Here is a 17,659-nt window from a genome sequence, read left to right on the forward strand (position 1 = left end):
TTCTAAAAGTTACTTAGAAATGTATCTTATTTCTAGGGTAGGAATTTAATGGCAAATATCTTTATTTTCACAGAATTAAGAAATAGTAAGAGAGTCAACATGCTCTAGTGCAGAGCTGTCTAAGACACATCCTGCGGACCATATGCAGTGTACAACATTTCCAAATGCTACTGAACCAGATTAAAATGTAATTGAAAAATATTTGACAAAACAAAAAAAAACATAGATAATATAATAACAGGGGTCCTTATGTATAAATTAGTGACCCCAGTAACTATTTGAGTTCGAAACCATTGTTGTTATGGATAAAGATCTAATTTTGAAGGCAGAAAGGCTTAGATTTAAATTCCACCTGATACATACCAGCTCTGTTACTCTAAGAAAGTCATATAAGCTATAATTGCTCTTGCAAGCTTTTCTTTTTAAGTCTATAAGTTATAGAACTGTGACCAACCACACATACGTTTATAGAGAGAGTTAACTCACCAGGAGTCCCCTACACTAGTGAAATCATAGATTTGGGGTGGATGACAAGGAGAGAAAGAATTATGTATAGTATTGCCAAAGATCTTAGTCAACATTGTAACACAGATATATTATTGCCGAGGGCAATGACAGTGATCACCACACCCAACCTTTTTAGTCCCACCCATTCCCAAGCAAAGAACTCTAAGTTCTGAAATCTGATTGTTCCATATATCTTAACCAATTAACTTCACAGTCTCCAATTAAAAGGAGGATTCAAGGACATATAATATTTTTGTTAAAATCCTTCTTCAGTTTATTATACCTTAGATTCTAGAAGCATAAAAATAGTTTAGATATATAAGATATTTGTACTCTCTTCTTTGTGTGTGTGGGTAGAGGAGTACTCTTTTATACTTCATTATATTTGTCTAAATATTTCACTTTACTTCTGGTAATTCATAGCTCAAATTAATGATTTTGCTTAGGCCTAACAACAAAATGCTAATAATTCATATATTTCTATGGTGCTTTAACATTTTATAAAATGATACAGAAAACATTTAAAAGGTTCTTATATCAGTCCTGGTTTGTAGGTAATAAATATTATCCACTTTTTACAAATGAGAAAATTGTAGTTTCTGAGACCCAACTTGTATCTGCTTATTCCAAATTCAGCAACCTTGATTATACCACATACTGGCAATAACTAAAAAAGAAAAAGGAATTTTTTTTCCTTCTTGATATAACAACATGCTGATTAATTGGTGCTTTTTCAATTATAGTTAACTGGGCAGTCCATATTTTTCATCCACTTTGTCTTTTTAGTATGAATTGTTTGATCAATCTCTTTTGAGTATCATGGATCTCATTGAGAAGGTCTTGTTCTTTTGGGCTTTTATGTAATTGGCACAGTAGTATTTCTACCCAGGAGCATCTATGGAATGGAACTTCTCTTATAATAATAATAATAAGCATTTATATAGCATTAAGGTTTGCAAAGCATTTTACATATATTATCTCATTTGATCCTCACAATAACCATTAACGTGGAATTCTTCTCTTTGGACTTGGTAGAAAATATACTAAATAAAAGTGGTAAATGCTGTTGAGCGTGGCTTCCTTTTTGATACTTTGCTTGATGTTGATGCTTAACAGATCTTTAAAGCAAAGGTATCTCTTTTGGTTATACGTGGAACCCTGTGTATACAAGACAATTTTGGAGACAATTTTAAAACTTCATTTTGCTGTGCTGAATCCAATGCTTCTTTGAAATCAGCAAACAGGGACCAAGTGAGGTGGAACACTTTTGTAATCCCTACTATAGGGGACACTGAGGCTGGCAAATATCTTTAGCTCTAATATTCTGAGTTGCATTGAGCTAAACCAATCATGTGTCATCCCTAGATATGGCATTAAGTAGAGATGAACTAACTTCATTTGACTTTCCCAAGTTTATATATCTAGCCAATGGATAAAACATTGTAGAAGAATTTGTTGAAGGAAAAACCATAGAGAATTTTTCAGGAATCTTTGATATTCAGGTAATATTTTTTTTCATGGGTTTAGTTTTTTTCCCTCCATTTAATCACTATTATTCAGTCAGTCATCAAGACTTGAATCCAGATATTCATTTTCTGAGGCCAAGTGACTATCCATTATGACACACTGCCTAGAGAGGCTTACAAAACATTAGAGAGTCAAGGAGGAAAGGTATGTTGAGGTTTTTGAGCTTCAGTGTCTGGGAGAAAAATAATACCCTTGTCAGAAAGAGAGATATTAGAAGGAAGAGCAAGAATTTAAGGGAAAGACGGTGAGTTCAGTTTTGCTTAGTAAATTGCTCTGGACCTGTTTAGTAGGGGCTAAACATGTATTAACTGACCGATCATTCCTATTTGCAAAAGTTCCTTCTTTCTAAGGTTCTAGAAATCACATAGCCCATGCAAAAATGGGAGGGAAGCAGTTAGAAGTCTCATTCATTTTTCAGCTAATCTTCTTTGGTTCCTTGAAAAGGGGACATTATTTCATAGCTCACTTCCTCTTCTAAGCAAGGAGCTTAGTAAATGGGCAAAGAGTGCCATAGATAGTTCTCACGTCTTTTAAATATTTAAGAAATCACAAGCAAGAACAATATTTGCTCCTGTTACCCTATCACAGAAGAAAAAGCCCTGGCTATGGAATCAGAAGTTTCTAGTTCATATTCTACATCTGATACTTACTAGATGTGTGACTTTGGTCAAGTCACTTAATATCTCTGGACCTGAAGGACTTGGATTAGCTGATCTCTGATTTCTTTTCTAGCTATAGAACTATCATTCTATGATTCTAATGAAAACGTGTAACAAGTACAAAAGTCAATTTGAGAAGGGTCACTGAGTGCACCCTTGTCTCAAGTTGAGAATCAAGTATCAAGTAAAACTATCTGCTTGGATGAAGTAAGGTATACACTTCAAGAATAATGCTAAAGAAAAGCATCAGTGGCCAAGCATAGTGGCACACACCTGTAATCCTAGCTCCTGGGGAAGTTGAATTTGATCATTTTGAGCTGCAGTGGGCTATGCTGCTTAGGTGTCCCCCACTAATTTTGGCACTAATATGGTAAGGCTTTGGGTGGAGGGGGCTACCAGGTTGCCTAAGAAAGGGCAAACTGGCCCAAGTAAGAAATGGAACAAGTAAAAACTCCCAATTGATTATTGATTAGTAGTAGCATTGAGCCTGTGTGTAGCCCCTATATTTCTGGCCTGCATGAGAGAGTTAGACCCAGTCTTCAAAAAAAAAAAATTAAAATAGCTAATGATTCAAGCAACCTTCCTTTTTATTTGTTATCAGTCATTACAACTTTTTTTTTAATAATCAAATAATTTTAGAGTTGGAAAGGACCTTAGAAATCAATTGTGACCACTTCTTTTCACATATAAGGAAATTAAGTCAGAGTAATAAAATGACTTGTCCAAGGCTATATACTAGGAAAGCAACAAAACTTGGACTAGAACCCAAGTATTCTAATTTCCAGTTAATGCTTTTTTCCATTGCACTTTAACTGCAGTTCCCTCATTATTTTTTAATGTTGCATGCAAGCAAATTTCTAGTCGTCTAATGTAAGGTTCCAATTTCTCTCATCAGCCTATAAGCTTACTTTTGAATTATGAGTTGACAACAAGCTGCTTCACTCTTCAACTTTGTTGTTTTAAATGGATGGTAATGATCTCAGTTAAGTGCCTATTTCCATAGAATGTTAGTTGTAAAGAAGAAAATATGTAGAATTTGAATGAATGTTAAAGACAAATGAATGGATAATAAGCTCTCAGTGTGTTTTGCTGACATGATTATGTGATTAATAATCACATTGCAAATTGTTCGACATTTAAAGACTCAAGAAAATGAAAAAACTAGCCACAGGATAAAGTCAAAGTGACTGAGAATTGTTATGCTACTTTTCTTCGGCAAAATTCTCTCAAATTCAATTGAAATCAGTAAGTGAGTTATTATGAGGTGGAACCAACAGAAGACTAAAAGTTTTATTTGTTAATTTCCCAAGTCTTGATTTTGTGGTGGGCCAGTATGTCATCCACAAAGCATCTTTGACTTCTATATGATGTCAAAAATACAAAAGCCTCACAAAAAATAGTCATAGCTAAAAAGTCTCCTTTGTATTCATTAGATATTATTTTTCTCTAGAATGAGACCATACCTATCCTGTAGCATTTCTCCTTTTAAGGATGCCCAGTCTCTAGGTCAGATTACAGGTGAGAGTAAGACATAAAGGCCTAAATGTCTAGCATTCATTTGAAAACGTAAGCCTGTAGCCAGGGATGTGCTGTAAATGTTTAACAGTAGGATTTTCAATTTTTTAAAAAAAAGTATACATGGCATTTTAAAAGTTTGATATGAATTGTTTTTCTCCATCACTTTATTAAGTGGAAGCAATCAGTAATACAATAAATCAAGCCCTGATTTGTAACATTTGCAAATTTCTGAAGTGTAAATGCCCACAAAGAAAATTTAAAAGTCAGTTTTGGCTCATGTTGGTTCAAGCTGGCTTTGATATCTGAAGCCTGTAGCTTGGGAAAGAGGCTGAAATTAGAGCTATACTCAGGCACAATACAAATATGAATGTCAGTCTATATACTTGGGAGACACTGCCAAGTTGACTCCCAAGACAGCTCCCCATAGTTGAAAGAACAAATGAGCTCTCCTAAAAAGAAAAAAGAAAGGGGAGGCTGACAAATGCACATTTCAGGACTACTGAGAGAAAGAGAATCTAGTTGAATTGATAATTAATTTATGAAATCATGAAATCTTGAATTTTGCCACCAGTGAAGGACACAGAGTGGTCAAAACGGTCTACATAAGCTACATTCCATCAGAGTTCATCGAGGTGAATGAGCAAAGAGAAAAGGCCATGGAACTTGATAATGAACAGGTTATTGGTAATCTCCAAGAGAGCAATTTATGTGGTATGGAGAGCACAGGGGCAATAAAAGAAGGTGAGGAAATGGAGAGCAGGTGTAAACCATCTTTTTTTTTTTTCCTCCAACAGTCATTGAGTATGAAAGGAAGGAAAAAATTAGAATAGTAGCTAGCGAGAGCATCAGGTTCAAGCCATAGAGCCCTGTGCCTACTTGAAGAGAAAAAGGAAGAAACCAGTGGGAAGAGAAAGATTGCTCTTTTTAATAATAGTATTTTATTTTTTGCCAATTATATGTAAAGACATTTTTTAGCATTCATTTTTACAAGATTTTAATTCCAAACTTTTCTCTCTCCCTCCCTTTCTCCCCTCCCCTCTTTCTAAAATGGTAAGTAATTTGATATAGGTTATATATGTGCAATTACGTAAAACATATTTCCATATTAGTTACAGTTGTGAAAGCAGAAACTGATTAAAAGGAAAAAAATCAAGAAAAAATAAAGTGGAAAAAGTATGTTTCCATCTGTATTCAGAGTCCATCAGCTCTTTATCTGGATGTGGATAGCATTTTCCATCATAAGTCCTTTGTAATTGTCATGGTTCCTTGTGTTGCTGAGAAGAGCAAAGTCATCCATAGTTGACCATCAAAAATGCTGCTGATATTGTATATGATGTCTTCCTGGTTCTGCTTATCTCATTTTCCATCAGTTCATACAAGTGAAAGATTGCTTTTTGATGTGTTGATCCTTCTATGTGTTTTGTACCCTTGGATCAACAAATTCCCCTACAATCTATTAAAATATTCTACTCTATTCAATGTGCTCCCTTCAAAGAGGGATTCTTAATTCAGGTTGAACTTTCTGGCTAGAGGTAATTGTGGTAGTGGTGGTTTCAAACCCTTTTATGTATATCTTTCAAAACTGACTAATTAGTGATGTTCAAAAATGGGTAATTTTCTTATCACCAATCAAAATAGAAGATAATACTTTCCTACCTTATTTTTGACAATTAATGGGAACATTCCTTTTCAATGAGACCATGGTAGCTGAGTAGGCCCATTACCCTTTCTTGTCACTGAATATATGACAGTGTTGTCAGATTGACAAGGCAAAGGATGCCATGGGGGCTTCGCCCATTTCAAATAAATTGTAGCACTGTGAGGATTTTAGAATGTAACAATGACCATCTTCCAACCACTGTTGCCCTTCCCTATTCTTATTCCTATTCCTTTTGAGAAAAAGTACTAGTTTTCTCTTTCTCTTGCTAACCTGACCAAGCTCTGGAGTAGCGTTCCAGATTGATTCAAGTTGCTTTTGAACACTTAGATATCTGAACAGAAGAAGACTGGTAAGTAAATGCTGAAAGCAAGAGCCCTTTTAATTTTTTTTTAGAGAATTTTGGCTTAAACAAAGCAAAATTTTTGTATTAACTTGAGATACCCAGGACTGTCAGAGGGAGCAAGGATGCAATCACTGAAGAGTCAAGGATATAACTGGACTTTGGGGGTGGGGGGGGCATTAGGACAAAGAACCCAGGTCAGAGGGCCTGGGTTAAAATCTCAGTTCTGCTACTTGCTTAGTGACCTTGGAAAGGTCACAATCTCTCTGGGCCTGTTTCATCATTTATATTGGTTTGATTAGGTGACCAGGTCTAAATCTATGATCCTGTGAATTTGTGGGGGTGAAGTTTAGGTCTTGTTCAGGTGAGATAATTTTCAGGCCATGAGAGGAAGAGAAAGGGGATGAATGATTCACTTTCAACCTGTTACCTAGACTTTCATGACTCCTATTAGTTTTATGTATGAACAATACAACATGGTACTCAATGATATGGAAAAGTAACAAGAGTTTTAGAGAGAAAGAGACAAGCACATCTGATTGATTTTCCACCTTTGATGTCATAGACACGGAATGGAGTATGGTAACTTCCAGCTATAGGAGGGGGGTAATCACAGAAAAGAGCAGGGGTACCAGACAGACGGAGAGGGAATGTAAATAAAAGACAGTCTGGTGTAATAGAGGCTAAGCCCACAAAAAAAAAAAACGAGTTTTGTTGGACTACCACAGATAAGTGTGTATGTTCAAATTCAGAAAATTGCCTTTTTTTTTCAATGAAGAGTAAGGATTGGATGAGATCTTGAACCATCATTTAATCTTATATTATCTTGGTCAGATGAAAATATGCGTGTAAGTAACCGCATACACAAAACAGTTAGTAGCAACAATATATTTATCTGATATCTGATAGTCTATAAAATGTGTCTTTCACAAAGATGAATTCACTTGGCAATGACCAAGAAAAATTGATTGAAAGGGGATACTGTGACACAGTGTACTTTCCATATGACTTTTCTCATGACCAACAAGCCTAAAAAAGCTGCCAATCAATGATTCAGCTTACCAACAAAATCGCCGTAGAAGCATTCAAGAGACCTGAGTTCTGGGCCTTGTCCTTCCCACTTAACTAGCTTTGTGATCTCAGACAGGTCACAACCACAAATACGTGTCTAGGATATAACTATCAATGAACTAATTCTGTGGGTTGAATTTCTAGCTGCCTGCCTTCATTTGAGCAATATTAATTTTATTTCTATAGGGAGTCAGTTAACAAGCCTTTATTAAACAGTATGTGCTAGGCACTATGCTCTGTAGATAAAAAGAAAGCCAGTAACATTGCCTGCCCTCAAGAATCTTGCATTGTATGTTGGTAGAATGTAAGCTCCTTGTATATAGGGACTGTCTCATTTTTGCCCTTGTATTACTAATACCTAGCACAAGGCCTGTTACATACATGGTACTTGATAAATGCTTGTTGATTGGTTTTTTTCTGATGACAATGGTTGGATCAATTTATTTCTCATGGCTGTGGATTTTACTGAGAAAAGAAGTCTAAAAAAATGGTATTGAAGAGCATGAATTTTCAATGCATATGGTCAATATGGTTTTTAAACTTACTCTTTACTTTAATCACATTCTACATTGTATAGAACTTACTTGGCCGCAGGTCATATTCCCCTTTTAAAAACTAAGTCCTTTGAGTCAAGGGGATGTGATTTTCATGGTTGTTGTTCAGTCATTTCAGTCTGTCTGACTCTTAGTGACTCCATTTGGGGTTTTCTTGGCAAAGATGCTGGAATTTCCTTTTGCCATTTCCTTCTCCAGCTTATTTTACAAATAAGGAAACTGATGCAAACAGGGTTAAGTGACTTGCCCAGGGTCACATAGCTAGTAATTGTCTGAGTCCAGATTTGAACTCAGGCTTCCCTGACTCCAGGCTTGGCGCTCAATATCCATTGTGCCACCTAGCTGCCCAAATTTAATTACCTTTGGATAAAAAAGGGCATCCCTTTTTTTTTTTTAACACCAATTCATATACTTAAGGAGATGCTCTAAACTGGATATTTTATTCAGTTGACAAAGCCTGTTTTATCTTAATATAGACTCAATCAAAGGTGTTAAGTAGGTATGAACAAGGCCTAGACACCTCTATTAAATCAATCACTCTAAGGCACAAATTAGATGTGAACAAGTTCTTAATTTAGGAGAAAAATGCTTTAGAATCATTGGATGAAGTCAAAGGAGAAAACAAATGAAATGTATTGGGATTAGTTGAAAGAATTAGAAATACCTCTGAGCCTATGCATATCAGAGAAGAAATTTGAGCAAACAAGACAGTTGTGCTTCTGGGAATGCCATGAGAAAGCCAACTCCTTGCTTCTATAGCAGAGGGAGGAGGAGAGGGTCCAACTAGTGAACCCAGAGGGAGTTTCATATTCTCATTTCCGCTACCAAACATTGACTAGAGGACCAATCTTGTACACTTTGAAAGACAGAAAGACATCAGAGTTCTCATCAGTGTCTCAGGAGGAGAAGTGGTTTAAAAAGAAATTAGACACATGAACAACCAGGTATGGTGATCTCTTTGGGGAGGACAGAAATGCAACTGTGGATTCTACATAGGCATTGGCCCTCAGTGACTAGCAAAAATCTATACACCTTAAGGGAATTTCATGAGGACTCCATGAAAGGAGAAAAGGACTTCCAAAAATTGAGTTGTTACCCATATGCTCTCTGAGTTTGAGCCTATAATATTTCTTAGACTCTTGAGGGGAGGAGAAAATATTTTGGTAACAACTATCCATGCTATGCCTGTTGAGTAAATAACCATTTTAAAAGCCAATTCATATGAACTAGTTGATTAACTTTGATGAAACAATAATGAGAACACTTAGGGTAGGGGAGGGGCTTGTGAGAAATAGTACTAGAGAAGTCTCCAACTCCTCAGGCTCACTCCTAAAACCTTGAGGGGAGGAATAGTGAGCTTCCCTTTAAGACATGACCTGCCAGTGTGAGTGACAGCAGGGAAGTGAAATCTAGATGGGGAACTACATTTGTATTGTTAGTTTCTAGTACATTGCACACAGTAGGCACCTAATGAATGTTTGTTTAATTTATTGAATTGAATTTGTAGTCTTCTAGGAGCTCTATGTAAGTAATATAATGTTCTCTGTGATTACAAGCATTTGGAAATTTCACAATTAATAGAGAATCGATCTTTAGTTTTTAGGAAGCCTATGATACTGAACATTGGGTAAAATATCAAATAAGGAGATAAATTTTCACCACTGTACTAATTTAACAAAAATTATCCTGAGTTTTAATCTCTCCCAAATTGTACCTTGGGCAGCTAGCTCTGGGCTTGGAACTAGAAAGAATCATCTTCATGGACTCAAATCTGGCCTCAGACCCTTACTAGCTGTGTGACCCTGTGCAAGTCACTCAACCCTGCTTGCCTCAGTTTCCTCATCTGTAAAATGAGCTAGAGAAGGAAGTGGCAAACTGCTCCGGTATCTTTGCCAACAAAACTCCAAATGGAGTCATGGAAAGTCAGACACAACTGAAAAACAACAAATTGCACCTAAATAAAACGCTTAGCCTTTTAAATTCTTTCCAGGTATTCTGTAGTTTTATTTGCAGAATAGCATTTGACACTCAATACATCTTATTATAAGCATTAAAAAAAACTACAACTATGATAAGGTTTATTTTTAAGTTGCTTATGTAGTATTTAATTTAAATTGTTTAATGTAGTGTATAACAGGCTGACTGTGATCTACTTTTATCATCAATGATGATGAAGCATTTAGGGTGTTTGATTTCTTACTGTTTGATTTGTTACCTATATAAATCCTTATGAAACAATTTGGGCATATGTATTTCATTTCAATAATGTTAGTAAATTCCTCATGTTGGCTCAGTAGCAAGGAGAAAATTTAATTATAACTCTATACTTGAAAAGGATCACCACACTTTTGCCACAAACTGCCTTTTTCACCTGTTTTTTCCCCCCAGGTTATTAATTCAAGATTTAGAAGCACTGTGGGGCACTATATAGAATGTTAGAATCAAAAAGACCTAAATTTGAATCCTTCCTCAGCTACATTCATAACCCTGAACAAGTCACTTAATGTCAGTCTTAATTCTCTCATCTTTAAAATGGGGATAATAATACCACCTGCCTTACTGGGTTGCTGTAAACATCAAACGAGATAATATATGTAAAGCCCATTTCAAACCTTAAAGTGATGTGTGTGTGTGTGTGTGTGTGTGTATACATATGTATGTTCTCTATTTTTATTTATAATTTCTGCTGAATCAAGATTTCTAGGAGATGGCAAATATATGCCTGTCGACTTTATTCAGTAGCTCTTCTTTACATGGATGCAGTGATGGCCCACCAAAATTTCTGTCCCACAATGAAATGCAAATGACCAAAACACTGATGAGATAAAAGGTTTTTGAGTGAGTGTGTTGGTCACAGTAAGTGTATTTCAGGGGTTAAGGACCAGGTATTCTCTGCTCATTCAGAATGTCCTTTGATATCAGGAGAATCACGCAGCTAGCATGGGTCTCCCTGTCTCTAATGAGTAATTTTTTTTGTTTGTATGACAGGAGAGGAGGAGGGTGAGAGATGACTGGGACCAGTAGTCATTCAAGAAATTGATTTCTCAGCTCCGCACACCTCCCACCACTTTTTCCATAGCTCTGGTTTTCAGTGTGTACACTATTGGCTTTGAAGTCAGTTTAAAAAAAATTAACAGAGGTTTACTTTTTAATTAAATGTAGTACCATTTGGGAAGATGTATGCTAATCTGGGTCCAAATCTGCAGCCCTCAGCTTTACAAGATGCTGCTCCAGCAGAGGCTGTAAAGCTCTCGATAAGAGGAGGAGGGACCAAGGTGCAAGTCCCTCAGTGATAACCTCCTGACTCCAACATTATAGGTCTTTCTGCTGGAATTGAGTTCTACATCTTACTCAATTGGTTATTGTCACAAATGAGTAATGGATGCACCCTGCCAGTGTCCCAGGGTACAAGATCCAGTCCATCAGGCCATCAGGAGGCACAGCTGTGGGCCGCAGGGGCAGACAGATAAAGGGTGAGTTGTTAAAGGAACAGAGACCACCAGTGACTGAACTGCACACCTACCGCAAGACAGAGCCGTTCCTGGACTGGTCGTGGTTAGAGTGTGCATTCAGCACAGCCTTCCCTGGGTTCATGGAGAATTCAGATAAAAACCACATAAATAAAACCCAGCAAATCCAAGGAGGTGGCAATGAAGGGGCGCAACCTCCCTGCCAGGTACTTGAGAAAGACAGTTATTTAGAAGACCAAAAAATAAAAACCAGCCCGCAAATAACTAGTCCCATACTTACAGGGATGAGCAGATGATAAGCAAAAATTTTTGTACCTTTCCATTTTGTTACCTTTTCTCTTCTTCAGTGTTTCTTAGTGACAGGGGACGTGCATTTGCTTATTTTGGTGCTTTTTTTTCATTCTATAAAAACAACTGTGCTTTAGGGTTTTGTTATAAGATGTTATTGCTTGGTTTGGTTTTAATTTGCTAGGTCCATGATTCCATTGATATTAGGGAGCTTCCAGTGAGGAAGTTTGCCAGAGCAAAGCATATCAATACCTTCTCTGCAATTTACATAGTCTTAGTTTTCTCAAGGCAATAAGAGATTAAGTGACTTGGGCAAGGTCAAACAATCAATGCATGTTAGAGGCAGGACTGGAAGGTAGATGCCCTGAACTCCGAGGCCATCTCTCTGCTTCACTAGGCTTTAGTACAAGAGTTAGACAAAACTGGCTCCTGATTGAGAGCCAACTTTGGTCCTGAATGAGTTTCTGATATTACCTTATGTAAATGGTTCAGGCTTTACACACCTTCCTCCAGGCAGAACAAATTACTCTCTTAATTAGAGTTCTTGATGCATTCACATCCTCTGTTACTGAGAAACAGCTGCCAGAGGCCATCTATTTCAACCCTCTCATTTTATATGAAACTGAAAGCCCAGAGAGGTCCAGTGATTTTTGCCAACGTTACTTGAGGACTAAGGGGCAGAGTCAGAATTTGAACCCCAGGACCTTTGACTCCAAATATAGCCATTTTTGTGCTGTACCACTGCCATCTGTAATAGAATGACCAGTATGCGGTAAATTCTGGGTCATTGAAAGGCAATGTGGCTTAGTGTATAAAGAACCAGGCTTGAGATCAAGAAAAACTGGGTTCAAGTGATGCCTCTGACACATGCATTAGTTATGTGAACATTGGTAAATCATTTAAATTCTCAGTTCCCCCACACAACTTCATAGGTCCACATATTGTATAAGAGTTATAGACCTGCATCAGTGGAAGGAATATATATATACACACACATATATATACACACATATACACACATATACATACATATATATGTGTATATATATACACACATATACATACATACATATACACATATACACACATATATGTATATATGTATACATATATACACACATACATATGTGTTTGTACACATATATGCATATACACACATGTATTATATACACATATGTATGTGTGTATGTGTGTGTGTGTATATATATATATATATATATATATATATAATATATATATGTATACATGCCCACACACATACATATAATACACACGCTAGTTATACTAGGGGCAGCTAGGTAGCACAGTGGATAGAGTGCCAGGCCTGGAGTCAGGGAGACTCATCTTCTAAGTTCAAATCCGGCCTCAGAGACTTCCTAGCTGTGTGACCCTGGGCAAGTTGCTTGACCCTGTTTTCCTCAGTTCCTCATCTCTAAAGTGAGCTAGAGAAGGAAATGTCGAAGCACTCCAGTGTCTTTTCAAAGGAGGCAGCCTGGTTGACGTTAGAGGCAGCACTGAATTGGGAGTAAGAAAACCTGGGTTTGAAACCCACCTCTGATATAAGTAAGAAGCTTGGGCAACTTAAATAAGTTTCATAATAAGAAAAATGGGCATAAAACATATGCTGCTTATCTCTCAGGATAGTTATGAGGCTCAAATAAGGTCATGTGGAGTGAGGGGCTTTGTAAACCTTAAAGTCCTATATAAATATGAGCTATTAGTATCAGATCATTGAGCTGTGTCAGATGACATAGAATAGTATGTTGGTATATAAATATAGTGAGGTTGCATGGTGGGTGGAGCACTCATCTTCCTGAGTTCAAATCTGGCCTCAGACACTTACTAACTGTGTGACCCTAGGCAACTCACTTATCCTGGTTTGCCTCAGTTTCCTCCTTTGTAAAATGAACTGAAGAAAGAATATCTCTGCCAAGAAAACCCCCAAAGGGGTCACAAAGAGTGAGACACAACTGAAAAATGACTGAATAACAGTAATATAAATGTGACTTAATGAGTAAAAAGTTACTGTGCCAAAGTACACCAAGAATGTTAATTACATTTATAATACAGAAGATATAATAAGATTCTGGAGAAAGAGGGCAGGGGTTATGTTTTCTTATAAGGTTATAGCAATGCAACCAGAGGCTGGAAAAGAAAATCTGTGTACCTGTAAAAGACTGTATGACCAATTAACATGTCAACTCCTTTAAGTCCTAGATGAAGTGTTTTATGTGAGAGTTCTGAACTGGACTTTTCTGAGTTTTGCTCATGTCCTGAATAGTCACACAAACTGGCTAAATTAGCTTGATGCACAATGATCCCATGAATATGGTTTACTGTGCTATTCATGTGACCTTGGGCAAATTATTCAACATCCCTTCCTGGGTCTTAATTTCTTCATTTCTTAATTAAATGAAAGGGTTATATTTTCCTAATCCTCACAACTGCTAGTATCTCCCTACTCCCCAAATTACCTTTTAAATTACCTTTTATTTGTTTTGCATGATAATAAGTATGTATGTTATCTCTTCCATAAAATGTAACCTCCTTGAGGACAGGAATTTTTTGTTGTTTTTGTCTTTATGTCTTTAGCAGTTAGCACAGTGCCTGCAACTTGGAGGGGCTGAATAAATATTTGCATATTAATTTATTGATTCATTAGGTGGTCCTTTAATTGCCTTCCAAGTCTAAAGCTATGCTCTTACGATTCTTTGAACTGATTTCCATAAGCACCATGAAGCACGGATTCACATATATTCTATTCAAAGGAATAAATCCAGGTCTCTGAAGATAACCTCTAACTCTTAGACAGTCATCTGCATAAACTTACTTTATTTTTGTGGTTCTGAAAATAAAGCTAGAAGGGAGTTTGTAGGATCTCTCTTTTCAGAAGGCTAGTTGGTCTCCTACCCTTTAAAGCAAATCAAAGAAGCTATTGTGAAGTCAGAAAAAAAAAATTGTTGGATGGGCGAGCATATTATGGGTTGGAAAATCAGTTCTCTTACTAACCTTCAACCCTCAACGCCTAGGTCAAATAAGCATGAATGAACCTTTCTCCCAAGATGTGATTCTGATGGGCAGGGTCATCACAATATTTCTTTATATGGAATGGATAAATTTGAAAAATGGCTGAACCAGAAGTAGCTTAAAGAACATAGTAATCACATGCCAACTGACAAGATGCTAACAGAGGAGCCATGGGTCTAGACAACAATTTGCATAATCAACAGTCTTAATTTACTTCAAGGATCTTGTTTTTAGCAAGAAGTTGAATGTTTTTAGATAGTTACCTAAAATACTTTGCTTTGGTCAAAAACAAGATTTTTTTTATGTCAGAAAAGTGCTCTAATCTGCATTTGTCTGAAACTTCCAGGAGCAAGGAAAAGAAAAATGCAAGATCTATCAAAGGCTCTTAGAACTGATATCATCATGACAAGGTTGCTTGTTTTATTCCTTGCTGTAGAGAAGCTATGTGAATCAGTGCTTTTTTATTAGGGAAAGACTGTTAGTGTTGGAATGAAAATAATTCAGAGGCACTTATTACTAAATGGAATTCACTTTTGGAGTTTGCCACATCCTTGTACTTTCCACATTTTAATGTGTTTGGAGGGCTGCTTGAAAAGAAACGAAGTTCTCGTTAGAATTGAAGATGTAAGGATCCATTTCTGCCTAACAATCTCATACTCATGCATTCCCTAAAGTGTATCCCATCTGCTTTGGGGAGCTCTCATTGCAATATGCCGTGATTGCAGGATAAGCACACCATTTTCCTGTCAATACTTTCCTATTAGCCTCCTGGATCCATACATCATCGTCTTGCTGGTCTGCAGTTTGCTTATCTTTGTCTCTGAGGCTGCCTTTGATTTATCTAACACCCAGGTTAATGAGGCATAGCGCCCAGGGTGGCTCCAAGGATAATGCACTCCTGTATAAAAATGCTTAAGGAAGGATCAAGTGATAATCCATTCTAGACTAAAAGGCCTAACCCTTCAACAAATGTTGTATTTCTTAATCGCTAAACTAAGACTATAATAGCTCCCCCTTAAGCTACTACCATCGGTAAAGCCACACACACTAACTACATGCAATTTACCAAAAGAACTGAAAATTGGATTTTAATTTGTGCTTCACAAAAAAGCATCCCCCCCAAAATAGTTCATGTCTTAGGAATAGTTATCACCATTATTTGACAGCATTCTTATGCAAAAAATAAGTTAGCTTTAATATTTAATTTACAGTAATAGTTTTATATTCCCTCACTGGGACCTATGTTTTTCTAAAGACAAAAATAACAGAAGCGAGAATGTTGTTGTGGCAAGGATAAATCAAGCCAGCTCTTTCAATAATGGAGGTAATTACAAAGTGTACATATCTAAAACGTACTGAGTGGTTAGGGGTTGTTTAATTAACATAAAAATTTCAATATCATCAGCAAGTATGTTTGGTGTCACCAAGTATTGTTAAATTTCATCCTGAAATACTTATGGCTCTCCCTGTTCTTGCAAGTTAGTCAGCCCCAATATTCTTTTGCTTCTAATTGCTAACTGATACAGAAACACTTTTAGATGTTTAAAAACTTGATTCCATACGGCTGTCCAAAAAGCACAACGTGTAGTAGGTACATATCATTAATAATAGATGGCCAACCCAAGTACTAAAGATTCCAAACATTTACTTTCTGACTTTGTTGGTCCAGCGAGCATATTGGCATTATTCAAATCAGCAGGGCAGTTGCTGCCAACCTTTATTCCATGTAGACATAACTTATATAAGATTATATGGGGTTTTTTGGGGGAGTCATAGTGTTTAAAGTAAAAAAAGGAGCCAAAAGGTGATGAAAGAGTCTTTAGTTCAACTCCTTCATGTACAGAGAAGGAAATTTAAACCCAGAAAGGCCAAATAACTTGACCAAGAGTATACAGGGAGCAAATAACAGAGCCTGCTTCTAACTCTGCTCTTTCCGTCCTAGCCTCCAAAGCTGCTAAAAGAGTTTATTCTCTCTACTATTCCTTTTTTGAGGGATGGGGGAAGAAGCAAAAATTTTATGAATCTGCTGTGAGTACTAAAATTTGAATTATTGTGATGGTCTTCCCCCCCACCTTTTTAGCCCATAAAAATAATGGTAGCCCCATTCCCAAGAGAGGAAAGACTTTGAACAGTCACAAGTCCCAACAAAAAAAATCACTCATTGGCTCCCTCTGACCCCTTAGGAGTTGACAAAAGCAATAAGTCCCTTTTTTGGTCACTGGCCATCATTATTGAGGACCAGAGTTGGAATTTAATGATGTGACATTATTAGGAATTGTTATTGAGATGTAAATGATCTTCTCTTGGTTTATTTAAGTCACATAAAGAACCTAGTTTAGAATGAAAATTACTTATTGATTATTAGACCAATTAACAAAATAAATTTTAGTGCTGCTATTAACATTTTTGCAGAATCTAAAGGCAAGGCTGCCCAGACTAAGCAGAACACTGAATTGTCCCAGGACTCAACCAGATTGTCCTGTCCCTATGAATTTTATTCTTTATAGGGAATTTTTTTCCAGAAAAAAAATGGAACAGCTAGTACCACACACCCTTAGTTGTACTTCTTTCTTAATTTTAAGCAGACAAAAACCAAACACTTAGCAAGGCATGACAGTGTTGCCACCTGTCTCATCTGAATTCTCTGTGTAAAAGAATGGCATATCCCCTACTTGCTTTGATATAGTTTAAAAGCACTGGGAAGACATTTAAAATGGAATCTGTATCTTGGGTTTCCCTTTTCTGGTTCTTTTGTTGCTTTCCATCAATGGATCAGCATCATTCATCATTTATGGGGTTTGCTTTTTTGAGTTGTGTCTTTTCCTTTCATTAGTTCTTCAGATCCCCTTTAACCTTGCTCCAGGAGGGTGGTAGAGCCTTTGAGGTGATGACTAACATTAAAAAAGCATTGTAATGTTACAAGCAAAGAAAGTGTTAATAAAAGACTCTTTGGGGGGCAAATTGGTTTTCCCCAGGAAATTCTGACAGCTGCATTACCCATTAGTTAATAACATCATTTTACATGGATTTTTTTTTGA

At 36.7% G+C, this 17,659-nt stretch overlaps 1 long non-coding RNA gene across 1 annotated transcript in view; it reads left to right on the forward strand.

Annotated features, from left to right (window-relative positions):
- The window catches only part of LOC110198800 (uncharacterized), a 63,296-nt gene that overhangs the window by 35,398 nt on the left and 10,239 nt on the right, over positions 1–17,659 (forward strand). The window lies entirely within an intron of this gene.

The sequence above is a fragment of the Phascolarctos cinereus genome, unplaced genomic scaffold (assembly GCF_003287225.1).
Source record: "Phascolarctos cinereus isolate Bilbo 61053 unplaced genomic scaffold, phaCin_HiC Scaffold_7;HRSCAF=346, whole genome shotgun sequence".
Taxonomy (NCBI): domain Eukaryota; kingdom Metazoa; phylum Chordata; class Mammalia; order Diprotodontia; family Phascolarctidae; genus Phascolarctos; species Phascolarctos cinereus.